Source organism: Scylla paramamosain, chromosome 43 (genome assembly GCF_035594125.1).
Source record: "Scylla paramamosain isolate STU-SP2022 chromosome 43, ASM3559412v1, whole genome shotgun sequence".
Classification (NCBI taxonomy): Eukaryota; Metazoa; Arthropoda; class Malacostraca; order Decapoda; family Portunidae; genus Scylla; species Scylla paramamosain.
This window is the reverse complement of record NC_087193.1, coordinates 9167284-9176915: the sequence shown is the minus strand read 5'-3', so window position 1 is coordinate 9176915 and position 9632 is coordinate 9167284. Positions and strand designations below refer to the sequence as shown.

The 9632-nt window shown below is 43.3% G+C and overlaps 1 long non-coding RNA gene across 1 annotated transcript in view; it reads right to left on the bottom strand.

Moving 5' to 3' along the window:
• Nucleotides 1–545: 545 nt before the first annotated feature.
• LOC135093767 (uncharacterized) overlaps nucleotides 546–9632 on the bottom strand; it is a 50398-nt gene continuing 41311 nt past the window's right edge. The window contains exon 4 of the long non-coding RNA XR_010263486.1: nucleotides 546–792. This is a non-coding gene — a long non-coding RNA (uncharacterized LOC135093767). The remainder of the gene's footprint in view (nucleotides 793–9632) is intronic.

The window sequence follows — 9632 nt, the reverse complement described above, 5'->3', positions numbered from 1 at the left end:
TTCATCTTTTCCGTAACCTTGATCTGCCTGTGCATAAAAAAAAAGTACCAAACCCTGAAATAAAAGCAAAATAAAAACAACCCCACTAAATTTAGAAGTAGAGACAAAAAGTGGAAAAAAAGGGAAAGGCAAGGCAAGGACAAAGACAAAGGCGAGAACTCATAAATAACTTTTTCCTCCATAAAAAAAAAAAAAATAGTTACTAAGCCAATAAAAAACAAAACACCAATCCTAGACTCTGGAATCAAGAGAAAACACCGAAAGGGTCACCCAAAGCGGGACTAGAGAGAGAAAATGGCCCCTGCTAAAAAAAAAATAAATAAACAAATAAAAAAATAAAAAACGAAGCTAAAAAAAAAAAAAAAACCGAACTCCAATCCTAGACTCCAGGATCAAGAGAACAACACTCAAAGACTCACCCAACTCCGGACTAGAGAGAAAACAGACACCCACAACCGAAAAAATAAACAAAACCAGAGGCACTAAGAACCTGAAAAGCGAAGAAAAGCGAAGAAAAGCGAAGAAAAGAAAAAAACACCCAAAAACTCACCGAAATCAGACCTAGAGAGGAAAAAAAAAAAAAAAACCCAAGCTGGAAAAAAAAGGGGGAAGGCGAAGACACGAGAAATAAAAGGTGGAAAAAAAAGGGTGCCACTCTTACCAAAAGTCCCGGGGGCGTGCTGAAGGGCGTGATCTATGACGGAGGGGGACCTGCGCCGCGGTTACTGTTGCATACTGAGGCGGGAACCCAACTCAGGCCCGTGACGAAAGGCTCTCTAAGGCATTCTTACGCTGGAAAATAATGTTCTGTGTCGCTGGGGTGGGAGCAAGAGCCGGAGGAGGAGGAGGAGGAGGAGGAGGAGGAGGAGGAGGAGGAGGAGGAGGAGGAGGAGGAGGAGGAGGAGGAGGAGGAAAGCGTGGGTGAATGAGACAAGATGAAAGCAGCGCTGGGGGATGAGAGAAGGAGGAGGAGGAAGAAGAGAAAGAGTAGTAGGGGAAAGAGGAAGAGGAGGAGGAGAAGGAGGAGCACGGGTGGATGAGACACAATGAAAGCATCCAAGGAGGAAGAAAGGCCTGGAGGAGGGAAGCGTGGGAGGAAAAGTGTGCATGTGTGTGAGAGGAAGATAGAAAGACTTGGGGAATGAAAGACTGGGGAGGCAGAGAGCGCAGGGGGAGGAAAAGAGGAGAGATTGGAAAGACGGAAAAAGGAAGGGGAAAAGAGCAAGAGTGTTAAGGTACGGAAAAGGGGAGGAAGAGAGGAAACAAAAAAGGAAACTGAGGATTTAAAGTGTTGAAAAGTGAAGGAAAACTGGCAAACAACAAAAGATAGGGAAGAAGAGGGGAAAGAGATGGAGAAAGAGAGTGAGAGCGTGAAGGAAGCTGGAAAGATGAAGTGGAAAAATAGTAGAGTGCAAGAACTAAAGGGAAAGAATGGGCTGGATGGATGGAAAGACTCTGAAAGACGAAGGGAGGTAGGAGCGAATGGAAGAGAGCAGGGACGGAGTGAGGCAAGGAGAGGTGGGCTGAAGCACTTAGGGTAAGAGGTGGAGGTGGTGTCGTGGGCGTGCTGAGTGGGGGAATGAGTGAGGTAGATGGAGTGGAAGTTGGAAGAGCTTTCACTTTCCTCGAACTGAAAGAAAAGGTTAAGTAAGCCAGCCAAATACTACTACGGTTACTTTTCTACTACTACTACTACTACTACTACTACTACTACTACTACTACTACTACTACTACTACTGTTCTCCTGTTACTAATGCTGCTGCTATTTCTACTATAAGATTAATACTACTTGAACAGCTATCATTTGTTGCTAAAGTACTATATTTTCCTCCTATTCTTCCCCTCTTTTTCCTTCTCCTCATCTTCCTTATCTTCCTCCTTCTGCTCTTCCTTATCTTCCATCTTCTTCCTTGTCCTCCTCCTCCTTCTCCTATTACTACGAACACTACTACTGTTACTGCTACTACTACTACTACTTCTACTACCACTACACCCACACCTCCCCCCCACACACACAAACACTCCGGCAGCACGAGTTATGCAGTTGTCCGTCATCTACGTAATTTTCCAAAGCAGGGCTCCGAGTTTGCAGCGGCCGTGAATACAAAACCACCGCGTTGGAAAATCCTGTTTGGCGCTTCCACTCAAAACAATAAGGCATGAATGCAGCGAGGGAGTAAAGAGTGTATGAGTGCATGAGTGTATGGAGTATATTCTGAAACATGGGGTATATTCTGAAACATTTCTGTCCGCACCTATATTACTTTCAAAAGGGTCCAGTTGAAGTGATACGGGTTTTTAAAGGCGTTTTTACGGTTCCAGTGACAGATTAACAAGATTTCTACATGGTTAACAGGGGAGACACTCTTAGGAACCAGGTTAATCATCTTTGTGGCCTTTGAAAATGGTCGTGATGATAAAAACAAAGCATTTCTGAACACTGTCCTGTGAGTGTATGCATGTATGGCCACGCAACCTAACGACAATACCACCCATAGGATCAACACTATACTCTATACTGTCTTGTGGTTATACGGTCACGCAAAAAAATAAATACGTAAATAAAAAAAATGGAAAAAGAAAAGGAAAACACCAGTACTTCAAAGTTATAATAATTAAACACGAGCCAGTGATAATATAAAAAAAAAAAGGAAATAAAGAAAATTTTCAGCACAAACTACAAAGACAACCCTCACCTCCCCCCAAAAAAATGCCAATTAGGAGAGGTTAATTATAAACCAGAAGGTAATTCAAAAACTCTCACTAATTACAAAATACCTGTGTGAAGTCTTACCACTGCCGACCATAACATCTTGAGGGAAGCAGAGGAGGAGGAGGAGGAGGAGGAGGAGGAGGAGGAGGAGGAGGAGGAGGAGGAGGAGGAGGAGGAAGTAGTATCATGAGGGACACGAAATAATGAGGAGGAAGAAAGAAGATGGAGGAGAAAAGGGGAAGGATGATAAAGGCAAAGAGGAAAACGATGAAAGAGATGAAGAAGAAAAGAATGATGAGAACACTTACGAGGAAGATAAAGAGACGTGAAAGGGAGAATGAAGATGAAGGAATAGAGGAGGAAAAGAATCAGAAGGAACAGGGAGAAGGAAGATGAAGATGAGGAAGAAGCTAATACAAAGAAGAATAATAACGAGCAGAGAGAGAGAGAGAGAGAGAGAGAGAGAGAGAGAGAGAGAGAGAGAGAGAGAGAGAGAGAGAGAGAGAGAGAGAGAGAGAGAGAGAGAGAGAGAGAGAGAGAGAGAGAGAGAGAGAGAGAGAGAGAGAGGAAAAGGTCAGAAAGAAGGAGGAAGAGGAAAAGGTCAGAAGAAGAAGACGAAGAAAAGAATAATAATAATAATAATAATAATAATAATAATGATAATAATAATAATAATAATAATAATAATAAGAAGAAGAAGAAGAAGAAGAAGAAGAAGAAGTAAAACGATCAAAACCAAGTAGGAGCGATAACAACAAAGACGAGGATGAAAGAAGGATGAACGAAGGGATGCGGCAAGTCGAGTCAGGTGTGAGCAAATGAAATGGTGTATGCCTGGCGGGGGAATCCATTTTTGCCTCGCTATTTAGAGTGGCGTTCACAGGTGATCGTGTCCCGTGGAGCTGCGGCGGGCGACGGCAGCACAATCTCCATAAATAAATCCTCCTCCTCCTCCTCTTCCTTCCTCGCGGCTCACTCCCCTTTTCGATAACAGAGAGAGAGAAAGAGAGAGAGAGAGAGAGAGAGAGAGAGAGAGAGAGAGAGAGAGAGAGAGAGAGAGAGAGAGAGAGAGAGAGAGAGAGAGAGAGAGAGAGAGAGAGAGAGAGAGAGAGAGAGAGAGAGAGAGAGAGAGAGAGAGAGAGAGAGAGAGAGAGAGAGAGAGAGAGAGAGAGAGAGAGCACACACGACACAGGAAATATGATACGGAAGAGAGGAGACAAATGTGACGCTAACGGCGAAGGCACGAGATAGAGAGAGGCATAGACACGTGGAAATAAAGACACATAAAGACAAAATAAAGATACATCAAGACACACAACACACGAATGCTGATATGTGATAAATAACAAAAATAAAGCAATAACTAACAGTCTATCATCTCCTTCCTTTCCTTCCTTCCTCCTACTCCTTCTCTTCCTCCTGTATTTAGCCACGTTGCTCACCTCTCCCTTCCTCCCCTCCATTCCCCTTTCCTTGGCTCGTTGCCTCCCCTCTTCCCCCACAATCCTTCCCTTCCACTTCTCCCGTTACAACTATCCCTCCCTCTTTCCTCTTTCCTCTCTCTCTCTCTCTCTCTCTCTCTCTCTCTCTCTCTCTCTCTCTCTCTCTCTCTCTCTCTCTCTCTCTCTCTCTCTCTCTCTCTCTCTCTCCCTCACACAAAACAGTGGTACCTATCCTGCCTTTCCTTCTCGCCCAATTTAGTTAGTTCCAATGCCCTCTCTCTCTCTCTCTCTCTCTCTCTCTCTCTCTCTCTCTCTCTCTCTCTCTCTCTCTCTCTCTCTCTCTCTCTCTCTCTCTCTCAATATTCACCATGTAATTACTCACAAAAATGCTGATGAAAATTTTGCGTCTGTGAAATCCGAGAATTTTACGAATCGCGAAATTTTATGAGCTTCATTTTTCCAAAAGATAATGAGAGTGAAAGGAATGAGGAATTGAGCGACGGATACAACAACAACAACAACAACAACAACAACAACAACAACAACGACATAAAAGATATTAACACCACCTCCACTATCACCGACGACACCACCACCACCACCACCACCACCACCAACAACAACAACAACAACAACAACAACAACAACAACAACAACAACAACAACTTACAATAAGAGAATGAAAAGAAGAAAAAAAAAAAAACTAATCGTTTAAAACCAGCAGCAGAAGCCTTTTGAAGCCTCAGGTGTGAAAATCTGGCACAGGTGAGAGAGAGAGAGAGAGAGAGAGAGAGAGAGAGAGAGAGAGAGAGAGAGAGAGAGAGAGAGAGAGAGAGAGAGAGAGAGAGAGAGAGAGAGAGAGAGAGAGAGAGAAATCTAATCTATCATGCAGACCAGGCATTCTCTCCCCCATAGTGCCTTGTGTACAGGTATCGGCGTGCCTGGTGTACCGCTGTACCTGCCTCGCCCTTGGCACCGTGTCGTCTGTACCTGTCACCTGCGGGGCTTACAAATGAGAGCCTGGACCAAAGAAGTGCCATTGTGTGCGGTCATTTGGGCTGAAATATGCATGATTACGCCGTGTTTTGGCTCGCGACATTAATCAGTGGGAATGTGAGGTTTAATTCTACGCGTGCTGCAGGTAGGCGTCCATTACTGAGCCGCGCGCACTTCCACAGGTGAGGCACACTGCGATTCCAACGTGACTCCTGCTGTTGGTGCGCCACGCGTGAAAATGCTAATGGTAAAGGCTTGTATTCGTGAGCGCTTCAGGCTTTCACGAGGGCAATTTTCAAAGCTACAGAATTTTTTACTCAGCAGGAATCTCACTGTTATTTAAATGTCACTAGAATCATGAATGTTGCCCCGAGAGTTGCATTCTATTCAAAGCAGTTGGGATAACGCGATGAAGATGTCACCGTCCCAGGGTAATAAATCCGTAAGGTGCCAATTATTATCCAATGATTTCAAAGAGTAGTATTCATGAATAGTTCGGCTCGAGAAACAACTCATTCAAATCCGATGTTATATTCAAAGTGACCAGCGAGAACTGAAGTGCGAAGATGTCACGGTCTAAATCAGCTCCGTCAAACAGCGATTTTCCGGAGATTTCAGCATTATTCCTATTGCTACCGAGCACTGTGTGAGGAGACTGACGGTGAAGTGCGGAGGATGCCAGGCCCTCACCATTAACTCCTCCAAGTTGCTAATTTGCAGTGATCTTTCAATACTTAGCGTCCCTCTGCGGTCTCACTGGGTCTGTCGCTCTGTAATTTACCGGGCGATAATCCCCATTGTTGCTGAGCGTCGGCTGAGAAAACTACATGTAAAGTGGGGAAAGATGTCACTGCCCTGCTCATTAGGTTCCTCATACTGATTTCCCAGGGACGTGTACTGCCCAGCGTCCCTCTGTGGCGTGGAGAGCGAGGCAGTAGCAATGTTAGTGGTTACGTTATGTACTGCCGGAGAAAGAGACTACGATTACTTGAAAAAATCGTAGCAAAAAGAAAGAAAAAAGAATAGTTTTCGTTAGTTACGTTCCACGGGCGCCAGTTACTTCCTCCTCCAGCTCAGTTCGAGTCACGAGAGGAGAGAGTAAATAAAGGCAGCACGGCCAGCACTTTGCCACTCAAGAGAGAACGAGAGCATCTAAGTTACAGCGGGTGGTGATTTGCAGGTGATGTATTACCTGGAATTATGGGCAGGTATTGGACAGGTGAGAAGCGACGCCAGATGGAACTACTACTACTACTACTACTACTACTACTACTACTACTAGTACTACTGCTGCTGCCACAATCACCACCACCAACCACTGCTATTACTTCTGCTACATATTGCTTCTTTACTACCTTCGTGGCATGTCCAGGCAACTTTGGTCCTTCACATCAAAAGTACTCACATAAAAGCAGCACAGTGACCATTGCCAGCCGCCCTAACAGTACTGCGTGGCCACAACTTCCTCACCCAGCTCCCTGTGCACTTATTCTGTACGAGATATGAGGCCTACTCTGAGTGGTTTGCTAGTGAGACTCCTTAAATAAACTAAATTGGCCCTTTTTCCTCGGATCCCCTATTTGTTTAATTTTATACAGCAATAATCAAAACACAACAACATCAGCAGCAACAACACAAAACATCGAGAACTATAACGGCAATAACAGAAGACAACCATAGCAATAACATCCACAACAACAGCAAAAATAACAACCAAAACAACATTAGCAACAACAACAAGGCCATCATCACCACCACCACCACCACCACCACCACCACCACCACCACGACAAACGAAAAAAAAAAAAAATACTAACATTAAAACAGAGAACAAAAATACACCTGAGGAAACACACACACACACACACACACACACACACACACACACACACACACACACACTGGATTCCTTGATGCTTTCTTGTTCTGATCACTCTCCTTGCATCGCTATTAGCTAATGAACTTGAGATGCTGAGGAGAAAAGGTCGACCTGGAGAAGAGACATAGCTTGTGATCTTTGTGTGGGAGGACTGAGAGGGTAAGGAGGGATAAGGGGAATGGAACGAGAAGGGGACAAGATGAGCAGGGGAAGGAAGGGAAAGAATGAGCAGAGGAAAGGAAGAAAGAGGAGGCTGGGAAAAGATGAACAAGGGAATGAATGAGAGGGGGAAGAGGAGGAGGGATTAGAAAGGAGGACAGAAAGCAGAGACGAGCAGGGAGGGGCAGGGAAAGGGAAAGATATATGAAGAAATGAGGGAAGAAAATGATTGATTGCTTCTATTCCATCGGGAGGGGAGGGGAAGGATGGGGAGGAAGGGAGGGGGAGAGGAAAGGGTAGTTCGTTGATTTAATGATGAATTTTGATATCAACTGTGTAAGAGGAGAACGATAAGGAAAGAAAAAATGAAGTAGAAAGAAACATTATGAAAATACATTAGTAAGACATAAAAAAAAGAGAATAAAGTTGTAAGGGAGAATGAAAAGTGAAGAATTATAAATAAAAATACATCAGCAGAAAGAGAAGGACGATTAGCGGAAATTAAAAGCAAGAAAAAGGAAGGATAAAAAAAAAACTCATTAAAAGAACATCATAAAGGACAAAAAAGAAAACGTAAACCCAAAGAAAACAGAAGAATAAACAAATGAATAAAAAATATAAAACAAAACAAAACAAAACAAGGAAGAAAACCAAACCGCACAAATGAATAAAATAGATAAAATAAACAACAGAAGCATCACCAGGACAATAAATCCCACGCAGACACGAGCAATAAAAAAAAAAAAAAACACCAAAAAAACAAAACAAAACAAATATATCACTACCCAAACGAGACCAAAACAAACAAAACAAAAACAAAAACAAAGGTAAATGGAAAGATCAATAAAAAAAGGGTCAATAAAGAAAACGCGCCAACCAAACACACAAAAAGGTAAAAACAAAACTCACCTACGTACAAAAAAAAGTGTGAAGGTGAAAGTTAACCTGAAACTCGTTCATAACCACAGCTAGCCACCCTGGGGGAAGCCATTTCCCTCCCCCGGTCACGCACACACGTTGATTAAAAACAAATAAAAAAAGTGGAGTAGGGGTCCCGCCACACACACACACACACACACACACACACACACACACACACACACACACACATTCTCTTCCACCATTCATTTCACATCCTCTGGTTTTAGGGAGACAGGCACGCCTCTCCAACACACACACACACACACACACACACACACACACACACACACACACACACACACACACACACACACACACACACACACACACACACACACCTTTTATAAATCAACTACGCGGCAAAAGCTTATAATTTTATGAGGTGAATAGCGATGCGCACATGGCGGAGGAAGAGGAAGAGGAAGAGGAGGAGGAAAAGGAAAAGGAAGAGGAAGAGGACCAGAAAAAGGCAGAGAGAAATTTAAGAGGTGTAGAAAGAGAAGGTAATGTGGAAGAGGAATAAAAGGGAAGAAAAGAAAAAAGAAAAAACAAGGAGGAAGAGGATGATGAGTGTAAAAGGGGGAGGGAAGCAAGGAAACGAGATGGAAATGAAGGAACGGGAAAGAGGAAAGAGAGGGAGGGAATGAGAGAGGAGAAAGATAGTATTTAAGATGGAGGAAAAATAGTTATGAGGAAATAAGTTACGAGGAGGAAAACGAAGAGGAAAATATTATATAGAATCAAGCGTGACTTTCAGAAATTAATTGCAAACAGTTTAAGTGTTTTAAATAAATTCTATAAAACTGACGTGACTTAGAGAGAGAGAGAGAGAGAGAGAGAGAGAGAGAGAGAGAGAGAGAGAGAGAGAGAGAGAGAGAGAGAGAGAGAGAGAGAGAGAGAGAGAGAGAGAGAGAGAGAGAGAGAGAGAGAGAGAACGAAAGGTGACTCATTCATTTATTTGAGTATCACTAAATTTTTGTCCACTAAACACACACACACACACACACACACACACACACACACACACACACACACACACTGCTGAACTAAATGAAAAATAAAACCAAAACAAACTGATCTAAATTTGATTAACAGTACAAAAAAAAAAAAAAAAAAAAAACAGGGTTCTGGGGGGAAGGAGTGGGGGGCAGGCGGCAAACAAAACAGCCGATGACGCTCAATGTGGAATAGCTCAATTATCCACATTAATTTTCCACCTGGGACCCGATAATTTCATAGAACGGTTTGATGAATGAATGGACTTAATGAGCCTGCCGATAAAGTGGGTTATTTATTTACTATGGAATTTTAATGATACAGTCTTAAACGAGCAAGGTCAGTAACGGCATGATATTGTGTGGTAGATGACACACACACACACACACACACACACACACACACACACACACACACACACACACACACACACACACACACACACACACACACACGCTACCTACCGCACTCCCATTCAAGCATCGCCTTTTCTCGAGCAAAATCACAGGGGTCTTTTGTGAGAAG